At 32.9% G+C, this 17,514-nt stretch overlaps 1 protein-coding gene across 9 annotated transcripts in view; it reads left to right on the top strand.

The window, feature by feature from the left end:
* Nucleotides 1–17,514, top strand: part of LOC130893009 (plasma membrane calcium-transporting ATPase 2) — a 150,881-nt gene that overhangs the window by 36,526 nt on the left and 96,841 nt on the right. The window contains exons 1-2 of one of the 9 annotated variants that reach the window (XM_057798840.1): nucleotides 2,634–2,832; nucleotides 4,391–4,627. The exons of 5 other annotated variants lie outside the window; for them this stretch is intronic. The gene's annotated coding sequence lies outside the window, so the exon portion shown is untranslated. Of the gene's footprint in view, nucleotides 1–2,633; nucleotides 2,849–4,232; nucleotides 4,628–17,514 lie in introns of those variants that run through there. 3 more of the 9 variants (XM_057798822.1, XM_057798793.1, XM_057798787.1) reach the window with 3 other exon arrangements.

Genomic DNA, 17,514 nt, shown 5'->3' with positions numbered 1-17,514 from the left:
AAATGATCTTTCTTTCCATGTTAGGCTAAGAACTCATGGACTGTACCATTTACATGGGTGTTTAGAGTTCACCTATCAAGGAAAAATGGTTCCGCTGATTTCCATTAAAGGGTTTGCGGTAAAATTTAGATATTGCAGCTATAGTGCAGGGTGCAGAGTGCAGGAGTTGTGGGAGCTTTCGCACATTGCTAAGTTGATAATCTTCAACTTACAAGGTCTCTATCTTTTGAATTTTTTAAGAGTGTGACTCCAAATCATTAGACAGTATTTTTTAAGCCGTCCTATATTTTTAGGATATCTCACAGTCTTCCTATGATGTGTAGCCTTCACCTTTATTAACCCGATATCTGATTAACTCTGCCGAAAGTTATGACGAGGTTGTGATAATAGATGTAGATGACGAAATCGTTTGGTTCCAAAAAGTGGCTACTTTGATTTTCAATGTATGCAAAAGCTCTTAATCCTACTACTTCACGTTTAATATCTGACAACTAAATGAGGAAAACATTTCGGGACATCCCTTATATATAAATTATTTTGGTTTCTTTCATTAATAACTATGTTTAAAAATGTTTACTCATATGTTGATCAAATGATAAACGTATTGTCGTTTGATAAAACATTTCCGCACAGACGCGTGTTATATTTTTATTTTAAATTAGCTAAAAGCAAACTTTTGATGTAAAAACTCCTGCTCGTCAGATTTATAAACTCCTGGACAATCACAAAATGAACTCTCCACTTAAATTCTAAAGAATAAAGTGAATATATGGAAATATTTATCAGAGTGAAAACTGATTCACGTAACAGCCATTAAACTCAAAACCGCTGGTTTTTTACTTAATTAGGCTCTAAAATATTTCCGAAATATTCCAAAAATGAATATGAAGTGCCCCAAGCTTTCCTTGTATATTAGCGCTAGCTACGGAGGAACAAATCCTTCGGGAGTATAGGGAAATAAATGAAAAATCAGATAATTTCTCTAAATAAAAATAGACTCGAATCTCGTGAAGGAAAACCCGGACTTTTCGAGCTCCAGGAAGAAAATCTAGACGCCTAGCTACGAGGTCCATCAAAATATATAAGAAAAATGGAAAATGTACTATGATATTTTGAGAAGGTATTACAAAGGGTTTAAAAAAATCCTTTGGTTATCCTTCAAATACCCTATAACCTCAAATTCTCCGGCTAAATACTCTTCCTCAGGAAGTGGTATTAAGCCTCACTAAAACTCAGTAAAACAGATAACCGGTATTCGAATGAGGTTAACAATTAATATTAAATAAGACGCTATAAGGTTTTTAACGATACTGGAGTCAATAAAAATGTTTGGATAGGTTTTGGTGCAGCCAAAAACAAAGTTTTCTTCGTCACTTAGACCCTTCAAAGTTAGAACAATTTTACTAAATATCTCCGGAAATATTGATTTTATAGAAAAAAGTTAAGTAAGTAAAAACTGAAACCCATAAAAAACTCTACAAAAATGTTAATTACATTTTGTGCGTAAGCCTTATAATTTAGTTATTATGACCTAAAATATCTGAGTAGGAGTCAAATTGACTTTTTACAAGAAAGGAACTAGCTAACGCTCGCACATACTTGGAGAAGATTAATTAGGTTGGGTTAGTCAATTTAACTAAAAATTTTACCCCGAGATAGTATGGAGTATAACAGTATATATAAAAAAGTATATAACTACTTTGTACAGCTTTTTATGGGCTTCATTTTTTGTTTCAAACTTTTTCTCTGAAATCAATTTTCGGAGATAATTAGTAAAATTGGTACAACTGGAGAGGAGACTGTGAGGGCAAACGATGCTTTATCGCTAAGAATCCTTTTAGGTATTATCTTATCTAATCAAGCACAAGCTTTGCCAAATATTGAGCCAGATCGGTAGGTGGAACGGAGCTGAATAAAAAGGAACTTATGCTCTAACACCTATAGAAACTAAATTTATATTTTTCTAAAATTGTAAATAAAACAAAAAGTTTCCAGAGAATTATCTTGATATTGTTTATAATGATAGAAGGATCTATGACAATTATGTGTGAAACAAAATATCGGCCAATTGCTCGCCACGGCTTCGGTGGCGTACCCGTAACGACAAATAGTTGAGGCAATCCACTACATGTGGCACAACAGAATGAGAAAACATTTTTAACGCACAATCGCTCGTGGCACTCGTAAACAAAACTGCGTTAGCACAAATTATAGATTTCAACCTGATGACAAACCTTATATTAAAGCTTTTTTAGTAGCATATGTACAAACCGAAATTAGTTCACACTGAAAAGGTGAAGTTATGAGACATAAATTTATTGACTGTATCTTTTTATCACACCTCGTAAATTACTTGTTTTTCGTCTTTTGGCTATACTTATTATATCTAACTTTTCTTGAGATTGTTCAGTTGAATATATTGTCTATGGTTATTGAATATTTCAACATATGGAAAAATTGAATTGATCAATTTTTTTTATTTGTTTTCCACCTTGTATCGATTTGGAAACCGTTATAAAATATGCGGTATCCTTTGCGACGAATTCGAGTGGGAGTGTCCAGTCTAGACTGCAGAGGAGTCCGATAGACCGACAAGTTTTCAACTTTTGACTTGGCACTGGCATTGATAGTAGTGGATGTCGTCGAGGCGATATCGACGTTACTTCCAAGTAATATTTGGCAAATCATTTGGTTTGAATTCGTCGGTAATTAAACAACGGGCATTATTCCTCTTCTATCGTGCAAAAGAGATCTGAATATTTTGCCGCTGGAACGGTCTTCGGTAGTTAAGTGATTTTACTGATCGGTGCAAGGATTTACTTTACTGTTATAGTACGGTCAAATTCCTGTAATTTGCACAGATTATCATTATTTGCGTGTGTAATACATCTATCAATATTTTCATCACCTTTGATTCAATTGTCAGGTTTTTAAAACTAATATATCAAATTTATTATTGAAGCTTGTTTAATATGAACGTCAATAATAGAGTCTAAATATATAATTTAATTAATGGATCATAGGAAATAATAGGCGTATAAATATAAGCATTCAGTATAATGTAAGAATAGGTATGTCAATTACTTTTGTTTCATAGGTAGGCGATTTAATAAAAGCTACAAAAACTGTTCTTAAACATAAATATACAAAGAAAAAGTTGCCAAAAATTCTCTTTGTACTAGATGTGATGTGTTTGTTATTATATTATTACAATTTAAGTGACTAAAACTCTAAATCTGGATCGGCGTGCTCCTGGGAAATCCAATGAGCTTCTTTTATATTAACCAACCTCTAGCTTCTTATTTTCATTGCAGATTTTTTGAGTTTTAGATGCGAAACGAATTTTTGGGATTTTTCCAGCTCCTAGATTATTTTGTTCTGGTAAATATAAAAAAAAATAGAGGAAAATATTCAGTATAGAAGAAAATTGCTTGTAGGAGGGTTGCCTTTCAGGTGTTTACAATCGAAAAATAGGTGGCGTTAATATGTTGTGGCACCACTGTATTTGTGAACATTGACATTTGTTATTACAATTTAGAAATTGACTGATTAAGGTGTCGACAGTGAAGTTTGTGCATCCGCTAGATGATTTTTCATGATTTTACTCAACAACAATGCAACATTTGGTAATGAAGCAATTCAAAAAAGACTGTTTACAATTGGTTTGCAGAATTTCTTCTTCTTGGTCTTGCGTTCGTCAGTGGTGAATGTCGATAAGGTCGGCCAAAATCGTTTATCATTTTTAGGATATCGCAGACTGTAATACAATCGATTTTGCATTAACGTAAACAAAAAACGTCCATTATTCTTTACAATGAGAATTCCAGCTCTCAAACCACTAAATATTCAAGAAATTAATGTCTCATTGTCCATATTTACCCGTTTATCACATAAGGATTTTTTCTTGTTGAACAAAAAATGCGCGGACAGCTTTAAAATGGGAAAATGTTTCCAAAATTGGTTTGATGGTATAGCCACAAAGGGCGAATATTTCGAAAAGCAATAGAACAATTTATGTTGAATTTCTTAATATTCTTTTCCACTTTTTGTAAAAATTTAAAAGGCAAATCTAGTATAAAATCATTCAAGATATCATAAGACACAGCAAAATATTGGTGATAATTGATTTTTTTCATATCATTCAAAGTAACATATGATCGCAGTATTTTTTATTTGTAATACCTTCTTAAACGTTATTATTTTAAAGTAAAATTTTTTATCATTAATTTTAGATCTATATTTTGATCAAGGTTGTCATTTTGAGCTATCATCATCACCGAATCAATATTTCACAAAAAAATTGGCAACAACTGAGATCTTCATCAAAATATTTAATTAAAATTTTTGTGCAAAGTATTGGAATAAATCGACCGTACTATTGATTGTGTAGACGGTGCCTTTGCAACGTTTTTTCCGATTCGAGTCCCAGATATATACAAAATTAACTGAAGCTCGGTCACGTTGCCAGTGTTAGTCGTCCAGTTGGTGTATAGGTTACGTCATTTTACTCTCCGTCTTTATCTCATCTAGTATGTGTAATATGTTGATGTGATGTGTGACAAGTGGAATGCCCACAGATCGACAACTCGCCGACGGAATTATATGTTTGTGACATTGACACTTAGAGGTATGATTCTTACCAGACCTATACAAAAATACTAGGCGAGCCGCGAATTTTTTTATCTATTTTAAACTACTCAGAAAATTATATTTATATAAATTTTCCTGGCTGAAGTTGAAAATGCGAAATAATTTGAATATTTAATATTGAATGTTTCAAAATACTTTCAACATATATCATAGTTCTTATAGAAACGAATACGTTGGTTATCTAATATAGTATGTTGTTCTTTTAGAGAAGAAAAAAGTAAGTGACGAATAATCTTTTAAATCAACTTATAATGAAGGATTTCTGAGAAAAGCTATAAGCTTTACGTAACATTTTATTTATTATAAAATTGCAAACTAAAATACTCAACAACTGAGCACGTTTGTAAGTTTTGTTATAACTATTTATACATCTCTCGTAAATATTTCTACTGTTATCTAGTGTATTGGAATTATACAAGCCTAAAATAATTTATCTACTTTCATATGACTAAGGATATCTCAGAGCGGAAAGGATAACACGCTCATGAAATATTATTTTTATGGAAAAACATCATTCAAATTAAATGATGAACTGATATAGTTCTTCCAATATCGATTGCAGAAGATAGTTATGCGAGGAACAATCAATATTTCATAAATACGCACGGCACTCATACCAAATTAAAAAATAATGTTTATAAAATTCGGTAAACATCTAACAAATTGTCAGTTCACGTGGACTCATCATCTTTTTACCAATAAAAAAATCGAATCGTAAACATAAATGCATTTCTATTGGCCGAAGCTGTCGAAAGGCCTATGTACACAATTTCTTTGTAGAGGGCTGCTGTGGATCAATAAACATTTAAAGAAAAACTGAAATCAGTTGACAAAGCTACTTAAATTTTATACGTAGGACAGTTTGTATAAGAAGAGCAGGGTTGCGACTTTAGAAGTAATACAGCAAAAGGTATCAGATTATCCAGAATACAATTAATCCAGTTTAGAAACATTGCCTCAAGTTTTGTCAGCATGTAAACACAAAAAACTGAATAAACGAATGGTAATAACCGAATCGTCAAGGTTCGTTCGATGATGAAAAGATTATTTGTGTCAGATATAAGACTACCACAGTTCTAATAGACGAATGGGGTACAAAAAGGACTCAGTTCACGTCTGGTACCCTGTTTAAACCAAACTCCCTTACAGGCAGGTAAATTTTACTCGTCTATTTACGTTTTATAATTTAATATTCAGTTGTAGCAAGTTAACGAGGTAAAATAATGATTTTTTTCCAAGTTCCAAGTAAGACTACAATTAAGGGCATCTGTCTAAATAAGATTTACATATTTTTAAAAATATTTATCAAAATAATAAATTTATATCATATGGTAGATCAAACAAAATTGTAGGCAAGGGTTTTTAAACGCTGCAATCGATATTGAAAGAACTATAACTCTGTACTTTACTAAAGAATTTGGCTGTGTCCATCATCATGGAAAATGCGTTCGATTAAAGTCTGTACACCCCCAAAAGAAAAATAAATTTAACCAAATGGAGTGGGCTGATCGGTGGATGAAAGTTTCAGATATTATGGTAACCATTAGCATATAAATTTTGAAGGATTACTTGTGTATGAGTAGTATTTCCTTACAATGAGTGTTCTGTATGCTTGACCATCTACTTAAGAGTGTTCACTCTCTGTATGGATGAAATATGTATCCACCATAAGGTTTTAAAGACCAATTAGCCGTTAAAAAGGTGAGTTGGTGTGAATCGGCGCAATAGAAGTCCAAGATGAGTGTATAGAATCATTGAAGTCATGGGAATCATTAGTCCGGACAAAATCTGAATCAACCTTGCACTTAATGGTTATTAGTTGCCACTTGGTACATGAGTTCCTGGGACCTTAAGACACATTCTTAGAGTTGCTGCCACCGGATCCGTCAATCCGTTCTCGAGTTTTTCGCGGTTGCCTACATCCCTGGCGATTTGATGATTCGGGTGGATTTAAACATGGAAAGTATGTGCAGCACCTCCTATTTTTAACGCTAACTTCTCATCGTTTACCAGGAAAGGCAAAAAGAGGCGTGGTTGGCGTGTCTAGAAGCAATAGACGGTTTTCTGGCCATAGGTTAGGGAGATTTGGAACGTGGAATGCTTGCTTTTTAAAATCTTTATGACCGAACCTTCGACATCAACTCCGTCAGTGAGTCCTTTTTACAGGAAAGGAAGACCGCTGGAGGCTCTCCCACCATCTAGAGAAGCATTAGAGCAGGCTAGAGGACAAGTTTGGGACACATCCGCCTGGGGCTGGAAGCACGCCGATTCATGCGGTAGTTCTGTGTTTTGCGAACCAGTTTGGACAACGAGTGCAACTATTTAATAATCATTTGCGATCCTAGTAAAATATGGATGTAAACAGAAGTGTGGTGGTCAGATCATCTGCTACAAAATAAAGTTGCCTTGTACTGAACTATGCGCATGTGGAGGTTGCGATCCGGAAAACGACTAAATATTGAACCGAAGACTACCCATTGCAATTTTTTTCTGACTGATGTTATATTGCTAGATTTTGTTCAGTGAAATAGTTTGCTAAATACAAGGTTGCTATTCAAGTTAGTCTTTCTTGTTTCTGAAACACTGTTTCTCTTTAAACCTACGAGTAAAAAAAGTCGATTCTGTGGACATAAAAGTGTACTAGGTAGTGCGTTAGTAAGGTAGGCAACCACGCACAACTAGAGAACGGATCAGGTGAAGGCAAACCTCAGATTGTGTCTCAAGGTCCTCACGTACCAAGTGACATCTAATGATCATTAAGTGCAAGATTGAACCCCGTAACCTTCGGACAACATCATTTTTTGTCATATACCACATCGACTACATTATAAAAGGTAAAATAATCAATTGGGAATATTAAGCCGACTGATGTGATCGATTTAAAGGGCATTAATTCAAGAAAAAAAAACATTTTTTACCAGGACAGTGTAAGGGTGTAGTTTATAAATAAATAAATCCATAAATTATGTTCCGAATTTAGCTCCTATCGACTTTTTCTTGCTTCCAAATCTGAAGAAATGGCTCGGAGGAAAGTTACTTGACTCTAACGATGAAATCATCTCAAAAACAAATATCTATTCATCACGAAGTTTATATCATAATTTTTCCCGTTTCATGAAACATTTTCCATTCTAATCGTGATGGTATGTTGAATTTTAATGAAATGTTTTAATCTGCTACATTTTTGTATCAGATAACGCTGCTTCCCTTCTAACATATTAACATTTTATAAATTTTTTTGGTTACGTGGATACTTTGTGGTTCCTCCCAACTCAATATTTATCGTTAGTAATTTTGCCTGCTGCGGTTCACGTCAGACCTTCTGTCTTCATTAAAATTTACCTCTTAGTACCATAACTTATTAGTCTCTACTTCATATAGATGTAGTTCGGTCCATGAATTTTTAGACTAACATAAAAAGAAAAGTCATAAATTGAAAAAAAACTGTGATTGTTTTTCATCATATTTTGACGATCGCTTATATGCCACTATAAAAATATGATTCATCTGTAGAGTCAAAATTTCATCTAGCTCGTCGCAGCTAAATATTTTGCGTCTTAAGTCCACCTTCATCTTTGGGAAAAAGAAAATAGTCCGGCAGAGCGAAATCAGGACTAGAAGGTTGGTTTTCAATTTCTGTTAAGCCACATTCGTGTACAGTAGTCTAGGAAAGCGAATCAGTCTGGATCATTGTCATGTAACAAGTTTTAGGCTGAGTTTGCCACGCCTTAGTAAGTAATGTCGATCAAAAGAATACTCTCGTAATCCCAAACATTGCAGCCATCACTTTGTTAGTGCTTTTCGTGACCTTCGTTTTTTTTGTGCACAGGCTCTCCATTCCGATGCCACTCCATAGAATCTCTTTTTGGATATTGGATCATAGTAAAAGACCATGGTTTTATCACCATTTACAATTGATCGAATTACACTCTCTGGGTCCTCGCGGCAAATCTCTTCAAATCGCTCACAACATTCTACTTGAAGCTGCTATTTGCACTAATTGTTGCCATATTTAAAGACTCATGTAGGATCCGGACAATTTCTTCCAATAGCAAAACAACTTAGACCAATTTTAGTTTGTTGAAAATGATGGACACAAGTCACCGTAAACCACCTCCATTGTGTTCATAATTTGTGTTGATGTTAATCCTTCTTTAACTTGATTGATTGGTCGTTCGAACTCTACTATAACAAAATGGATCGGAGCAGCAAGTTGCAACTTTGAAGCTTATTGAGATTTGTCACAAATGCGTGCATAAAGATGTTTGGAAACGCAGTCTGTATACTATATAAGGCCAAGAACTTATCGACCTCACTACGTATATGGAAATTGTTCAGAATTATCATCTGAAAATGCCACCGATACTAACTGACAGGCAAGATTGATAAAATAAATACTGGACTATTCAGCGTCCTTATTTTAGTTTCCAAGTTGATTTTTGACATTCAAACTTCTCTGGTGAGAAAACAAATTGTGGGGTTCATCTATGTCTAAAAAGTTATACTTGTTGGTTCACAATCAATTGCAGATTGATGTTCTATTTAAGCACATATCAGTTTTTTTTCTTACTAAATTGTAGTGTAAAAAATTGGGATCTTGTATCAAATAATAATTTAATTTATAAATATGTAATAAACTACTTGAAGCTTTATTGAAAAAATGCCAAAGGATTAAACATAGTCAAAACAAGACATAAATAAATGAGGTTATGTTATCAATCAAAACAATATTAGTTAAAAAAACTAGATAAACTGATCGAGTATTTATATATCGAAAATATAAATAAATTCACATAAATCATTTCGAAGACTTCTCAAATTTAAATCTTTTATAATTATATTGCAAATATTTATCACGATTTTTTTAATAAATACAGTGAACAATTTATTCACGATCCTTGAATTGTGGGAAAATGTATGTACCTTCATAAAATTCTTTGAAAATCATGGTCTATTCAATCTTGAATAACGACAGTGCGTCAAACAAGAGTCTCTAATTTTGTTTCCTAGTAATCGAAGAAAATGTATTGAGATTCTTCCACAAGGTATTGCAGGATGGGATTACAAGTTTATCTCAAATAAAACGTGAATAAGGGTGAATTTAGTATATGTCAACTACATATTCAAGTAGCCCCTGGTTTATATTCACAATTGAAGTTTCCTTCAATTAAGAAGGTTGGTTGTTGCATTATATCAATCCTTTTAATTCCCATAATTCCTTTTCATTTTAATATCGAAGAATTCCATTTTCATTTTTCATTCTATGATGTTAAACAATCATGTGAAATCGTCTCACCCGATAAGTGTGCGTCGTTGCATTTACCTTTCCTTGATCAATATAATTTCCGTTCTAAAAACTTCGCTTGAAGTTATTCTTTGTTATTGTGGCTACCGGAGATATCACAGCAACAAGATGACCTAGTTTATTGGAACAAAAATTCTTTTAATAGACTCGACCAAAGGTAACGCTTTATTAATTACAAAATTTCGCATCAAAAACTACTGACCTTGTATAAATTTTCACATTCAACCCCATATTTTTTGCTCACTGTGACAATTTTTTTTGTTCTTCATCCTCATCCAGTATACACAAAACAAAATGGAAGTTGTATGGATATTATCGAACAACTTCCTTTAACTAACTGAAACTAAGGTCATAAAATTTTACGTCCTACTCTTTTGAGTGCTCTATTTCGTGCAACTACTTGAAATAAGCAAGTTGCGCTGCCCCATCACGTAGTTGGTATTGGCATGTACTTTTTACTTAAATATAAATTCCTATTGACAGTATTTTTATAGATTTGGTGAACGTTTTATTTGATTCTATTTAATTTTAATCTAGATATAGTGTTCACGAGCTTGTGAATCTATTTATGAACCAGACAATTGTCTTTCAACTACAGAAACGATCCTTGAAATATGGAACAGCTGGCAACCCTGACTATGACACACTGCTCCGTTTACTAATAAATTGCACAGTTGCCAAATTAATTGTCTCGAAATATTTCGTTAATAAGTAGACAGATTTATTACAGTACGAATTATATAAGTTTATGCGGGGTGTTCATATATGAATTTTTTCATGTTCTGATGATGATATCTACTTCAAAAAACTTTGATAGGTATAATGAAATAAACAGTGTCACGCCAAATTATCTATGTAAATAAGTACATATAAATGAAAATTGATTACACTGAAAAAACTTAATAATCACTCTTCACCTCAGCCAAGTAATTATGATCTGTATATGGAAAAATACTTATAGTAAAATCATGAAAATTTGGGTTTTCGGATATGATCTTTTTAACTAAAATATTTCCAAAGAAGGCTGATTTCAGTTCTACCGGATGTCGACTGTAACTTTTTTATTTAAATGGAACACCCTATATATTAATACATTTTTGAACTCGACGTAAAATTTTACTATACTTTTATCTAAAAACTTTTTTCGAAAAATGCATACTTTTTGATTAATTTTTTTGTAAAAAATTTTACCCTTGCAGACCCTTATTTTTTACCCCTGATTGCATTAAAATAGGAAAAAACCGGGTGATTCTATTTAAAAAAATAAAGAAATTTCATATTTATGAACTTGAAATTTTAACACTTTTCATACACACCCTGTATAAAATGAAAAATTTGTAAACATAGATTCAAATACGTCTGACCTTGCTAGAAACAACGAACAAAAACCATTTTCATATTTTCAAGGGTATGCTCGTAAAAAAAATAATTTATAAGGGTCTGCAACGGTCAAATTTTTTACAAAAAAATTAATAACTCAAAAAGTATGCATTTTTCGAAAAAAGTTTTTAGACAAAAGTATGCTTAAATTTTACGTAATTTTCAAAAATGTATTAATATACAGGGTGTTTCATTTAAAATAACAAATTTTCATGATTCTACTATAAGTATTTTGCTATATACAGATAGTTTTAACTCTTCGTGGGACATCCTATATAAATATTTCAAAGATCATAAAATGTAAACATTTATGTTACAGGTAATATATTGATGAAGTTTACTATAAATCTCAAAAAATTAAAATCAATGAAAATAGCAGTACTGTTAAGAAAATGATTAATACCACTGGATAAAACTAAACTCCTTAGTATCGCAGGTTTTATGTGGTTTTCCTGTAACCTGGAACACATTCATCAGCCAAATAGCCACCGACATAGAATAATGCAGCCGCAGCTGTGCCCGCCTCTCTATTTACTTCTTCTAATTATTTCAACGGGCTATTTTCCCTTCTCACCTCAATCAACAAATGTAAATATTCCACACAGAAAATCCTGATGATATATAAGATGATTTAAACCAAAACATTTGAATGAAATATCGTTCTTCTGTAAGATATAGGGTGCTTTAAGGCAAAATAAAAAAAAATCAAAATTTGTTATACATAATTATTTAAAAAAAAAAGAAACAAAATATTCGTAATACAAATGTGACCCCCATTCGATTCCATTAGTTGTTTATTCTTTATATCGCGTCTTACGAGGGTTGTACCAAATGTAATGTTCCCATATTTTTCACAAATAGAAACCATTGTTTATAGTTGTAAATTTTTACATCGCTGTCTATTTTTCAACATAGCCTTCAATTTTTTCAATACACTTTTGAAGACGGTGTTCCAGCTTTTGTATTCCTAAGTCGAATATTTCTGCTAGGACATTTACGCTTTCGAAGCTTTTACCATATAAGTGTTCCTTTAGCTTAAGGAAGAGATGATTATCTCTATCCAGGATGTACGGGGGATAAGATATAACAGTCCACCCAAATTTCCTCAAAAGCTTCTGTGTGGAATTAGGACACACTGCACACTGACTTTCCTCTCTAATTTGTCCCACAACAACTTAATCGGGTATGAAGTCGACCAAATAATTACTTTCAGTACATCAGTAGTTAAGTTGGTATATTCTAAAACGTGCTACCAGGTATATCGGAGATAATTAAGTTAATTGTATGCTGCTAGGATACTAAGTAAGTTTTAAAAAAAGGTGACTTGGAATTTCTAAAAGAAGGTAACTTGGAATTCGCAGGGTTAAGGGTCGAAGGATTATTGTTTTATTGAGGAAGTGGTTCGGGGAACCAGATTTTGAGGCTCTTTGTAAGGCTTGAGAAAGATATTTCCAAAATTAGACATCAGACATTAGAGGGCCCAAAAATAACCGGAATTTTTTCAAAGAATATGTAGCTCTAAATTTTTTTGAAAATAACAAAACAGTGGACTAAATCTAATTTACGAAATAGGCAGTACATCGACTATTTTTAGACATATGCCTTTTTCGAAATTGCAAATTCCATCGTAACTGCTGCTAAATTCACTTTAAATTCTGTCAAACTGAGACATGAGTTTTTAATCGGTATTTTGTATATTCAGATTGTACACTCCATAACATCATTAACATAAGTTATTTTGGGTTTACGGCTCCTCTAGACCGGTTTATATAATCGAGTTCCAATGTTCGAATCGGTCGCAGTTTGTTGCTTCAACTTTACATGTTATTTTTATGAAGTTCTGTTTTATGTAATAATTATGAATTTTTTTAAACGGTGACTAGATTTAAAAGTTGAACAAGGCAAAACATTGAGGGATATTACTTTTCAGTCTAATTACAAATAATTATTTAGTATAAAAATACGTCGAGCTTTTTGGCCGGATCTTTATGCTTAATGAATTGTATTATCTCTTCACAGACCTAAAGCCAAAGTACGAAAACTAGAAATGTTAGTGCATTATTACTACACTGGAAAAATAAAATCTTCAAATCTTGTAAATGACTTTTCCGGATGACTGCAATAGTATTAATTACGAGTATGATCCCAGAAATACCTGGCCCAACAAATAAAACACGAAAATTTTGGAAAAAAATATATTCATTTTTCAACGTAACCTCCTTTTAGCTCCATACACTTTTCCCAACTATGTTCAATAAGGTTCGATACCGTTTTTATAATGCTCAAGTTTCTCAAAATAGCCATTAAATGCCCACTTCACCTCTTTATTTTTGGGAAATCTTAGACCACCGAGCTATTTTTTCAAGTCTGGAAACAGAAAATAATCCGAGGGGATTAAATCTGGCGAATAGGGTGCATGAGATAGTAGTTCAAAATTTAATTCATTGATTAGGCCATTGTAATAACGGATGTGTGAGCTGGTGCATTGTCTTGATGAAACAACACTTCCTTCTTAGCTAAATGCGTCCGTTTGTGCTTGACATCTTCGCTTAAACGTTGCAATGAGTTGGCATAATACTCACCATTGATAGTTTCTCCTTTTTCAAGATAGTAAATGAAAATTATCCCAAAAAACCGACTCCATAACCTTGCCTGCAGATGGAACGGTCTTTGCTCTCTTTGTAGCCGGTTCACTTTTCATCCATGGTTATGAAACGGCGGAAGAAACGGTTTTATTTCTGTGAAACATTGCCAAACACTTGATGGAAACTTCTTCTGTTTTTATTTCATTGTGAGCAAACGCGGCACCCATCTTGGATACAGCTTTCTATTGTTAAACTTTTCAGTTAATATGTGATGTACCACATTGCTTACTAAGTCTGCGTTGCTGGTCTTCTCAGGCCCTACGGCCTTGTTTAAACTCTGCTACCCAATATTTTACTGTTGATAACGAAGGAGCAGTCTCACCCTAAGTAGAATCTAGTTCAGCTTTTATACTGGTTGGGCTAAATAAAAGTATTGCATCACATAACGAGGACCAATTTTTCCATGTTTATAATTTCACTAAAAACTTTCACTATTGATGTCTGCCAAACAAATATTAAACAACGTGGCGTCTTCAAACTTTAAACATGTGATGTATAGATTGTATACTTTCTAATACTGTAATACTTTGTACTACTACTACTTTGTAATACTGTACTTTTCAAGCAACTACCGCCATCTCTAGGTCAGGCAGGTACTTCTGGGTCTTACCGAGTATCCCTTTTCAACAGATTTTCATTTAACAAACAGTTGTGGTATTCAAACGGTTCTGTTAGAATTTTAAAAAATATTATTTAAAATAAGGTATAACAACGTTAGAATTAGTAAATTAATAATATAAAAATGAAACTAATATGAGCACGGTTTGAGGGAAGAGTGTATTTTCCGACGTTGTCAATTGACAGATTTGTTTCAGTACTCATATAAAAAAAATGTTTTCGTTGCTCTGGAAATAGTGTACACACAGAAAATGTAAAATTTTAATCTTACTTGAACAATATATTTCAACTGAAAAACAATGAAAGAAACAAAGAAAAAGTTACGTCAACATTATTCTGAGAGTGTTCCGTCTTAATGGAAAGATTTGTAAGTGGCTCTCCACTTTTAAAATGGACCATATGATGATTTCGAATGTTCTGGACTTTCATTTACTGTAAATGTTTCAGAAATGGTTAATGAAATCCGAGTCCTTGTACTTAGCGAAAAAGTACACGAGCTAGCTAATAAAGTAAATGCTAGGATTGTCTGAAAAAATGTTTCCTGTACGCTCCATCCCTCGATGCGTAAATATTAAAACAATTGTTGTATAATTCCAAACGATAAAGTATTAGATTTCGAAATTATCTGTAATGATTGTGAGATGAAGTGTGTTGGACAAACTAAGAGGTCTTTTAATGTTAAGTTTAAAGAGCACTCTAATGCATTTGAAATGTAAACGGACAGAAAAATCAGGTATTGCCGGACGCGGTGTTAGGTCATAATCATGAAATAAAAAATTTAAATAATATAGAATTGTTGAAGAATGTGCATATTGTTTACCGTCCACTCTGTAATTTATTAGTTAGTAAATGAATGTGAAATGGATTGATTGAAAATTAGTAGGGAAATTTGGTAGATTAAATTAATAAGTTTCAGTTTACCTTCAGTCACTGAAGACGATAACTTGGTTATGTAAATGCGTGTCAGATAGTGTAATTGTGAGTATTGGTGTAGTAGTAGTGTAAACAGTGTTCTTCAGTATGAATATCACCAGAATTTCATAAATTTCAGTTTAGTTGAATTATATTATCTATTATGCAAATGTTACTAATTTTTTTCCCTGCTGAAATCCATCTTTTTCAAGACAATAAGAATTTGGTATAGCTTATGCCAAATGACATAGAAAAGAGGTATCCGCTGAACATGATAACTTATTGTCTACAGCTGTGCATTTTGCATTGACGTGAACACAAGTACCAACACAACACCAACTTCTGTGGAGTAAGTCCAGGAACTCTCAACCGGTTCTGGCAACTTTCCGCTAATTTGGTACATTCTTCAATAATTGTTGGAACCTTAAGATTCCTGTGAAGTACGTAGCTGGGAATTTACCTTGGATTATTAGCCAGCGGTCGCAGTACTTTGGATTGAAAATGCTATATATTTAAGAAGTTAGTGCTTGATAAACTCCAGAATTGTATTCCATACCTTGTTAGTTGAAAAAAATTGGGATGAACGGCCTATCAGCCAAGTTGTTACCTCTTGCCTTATGTGTTTACTCCAGGTTATGCGCTGGTATTTCACATCTTTTTGGGTCATGGACATTTGTTCACCGTAACGAAGTATCTCTCTAAAGGGCGAATGACAAATGACAGACTTGCTCTGATGCGCCAGGTCTTCATCCAATTATCGATTTCATCGAGGTGGCTGGAGTAATAAGGCATGTGTGTATGATTCCGTATATTTCACTCTTTATATGGGGTAAGAATTTAACAAAGGGGTGAGGTAAGTTTAATTCGTGTGTACAACAGTCCTTCTTGTCAAACCTTGTCACAGGCATTGGTAACATCAACGAAAGCAGCAAAGCAATATCTTTTATGTTTGAAATCACACCGTATTTTTCTAATAAGTTTATGTACATGTTCTATGGTAGCGTGTTGGTTTCTGCCTGGTGGCTAGGGATGAGGTTTTTTGCATCTAGTATTGGCTTTAGTCTTGGAAGGACTTTAGATAGAATGGGCAGGAGCTGATAGGTCTGTATGGTTTAGTTACCTCCTATTCAGAACCCTACCTGTAATCAGGTCAGAACCAGGTGCTTTATAATATTAATTGTTGATGTTTGATGGCATCTTTTACTTCACTGGCTTAAATTTTCTTATGTTAGAATGAAATATATATATATATATATATATATATATATATATATATATATATATATATATATCTAACTAATAATTATACAAATCTAAGTATAAATCTTTGCCAAACAATTTTCAAAAAGGAATTTAGCAAGGTTTCAACGAACTGAAATTAATAACAATTCCTAGAACATTTACAAAACATTTTTTATAGAACAAGAATGTTTTGTAAACATATTATAAATGTCCACGGGACATTTATAGAGGTGAAGTGGGCACAATTTATAACACTAGTTCGTTAATGACACTGTATTGACTGCAGCAGCTATTGCTAGATTAATTCATTTATACAATGCCCTAAAAACTATTTATAGAACTGATTTGACTTTAAATATAGTCTGACCGATTTAATAATAATTATTCACTAAAAAATAAGTTCAAAACGTAACGCAATTATCGAAGTGCTATGAATCATAGATGAGGTGAATAAAATCACATCACACCACGTGCAACTTTATGTGTTAACCACCGAAGACTAGGAATGCGTAGTTCGAGCGCACAGATAATATAGGAGGGTGCATCGAGCGCAATCTCTACTTAGATTAAAATGTTTATTATCGTAAATAAAAGGAGAAACATTATAAAAGAGTTAACAACAAAGTTACAAAGAGTTAATTAATAAAGCAATGCGTTTATAGTTATAGTCTCCTAACCTAATCTAACCTTAAATTAAAAAGCTTTATTGTGGACAATTCAAAATATGTATTTTTTTAATTATTTTGAACCTAATACCAAAAA

This window comes from Diorhabda carinulata, chromosome 1 (assembly GCF_026250575.1).
Source record: "Diorhabda carinulata isolate Delta chromosome 1, icDioCari1.1, whole genome shotgun sequence".
In the NCBI taxonomy this organism is placed as follows: Eukaryota; Metazoa; Arthropoda; class Insecta; order Coleoptera; family Chrysomelidae; genus Diorhabda; species Diorhabda carinulata.
The sequence above is the reverse complement of the archived record's forward strand: the minus strand, read 5'-3'. Positions and strand labels throughout refer to the sequence as shown.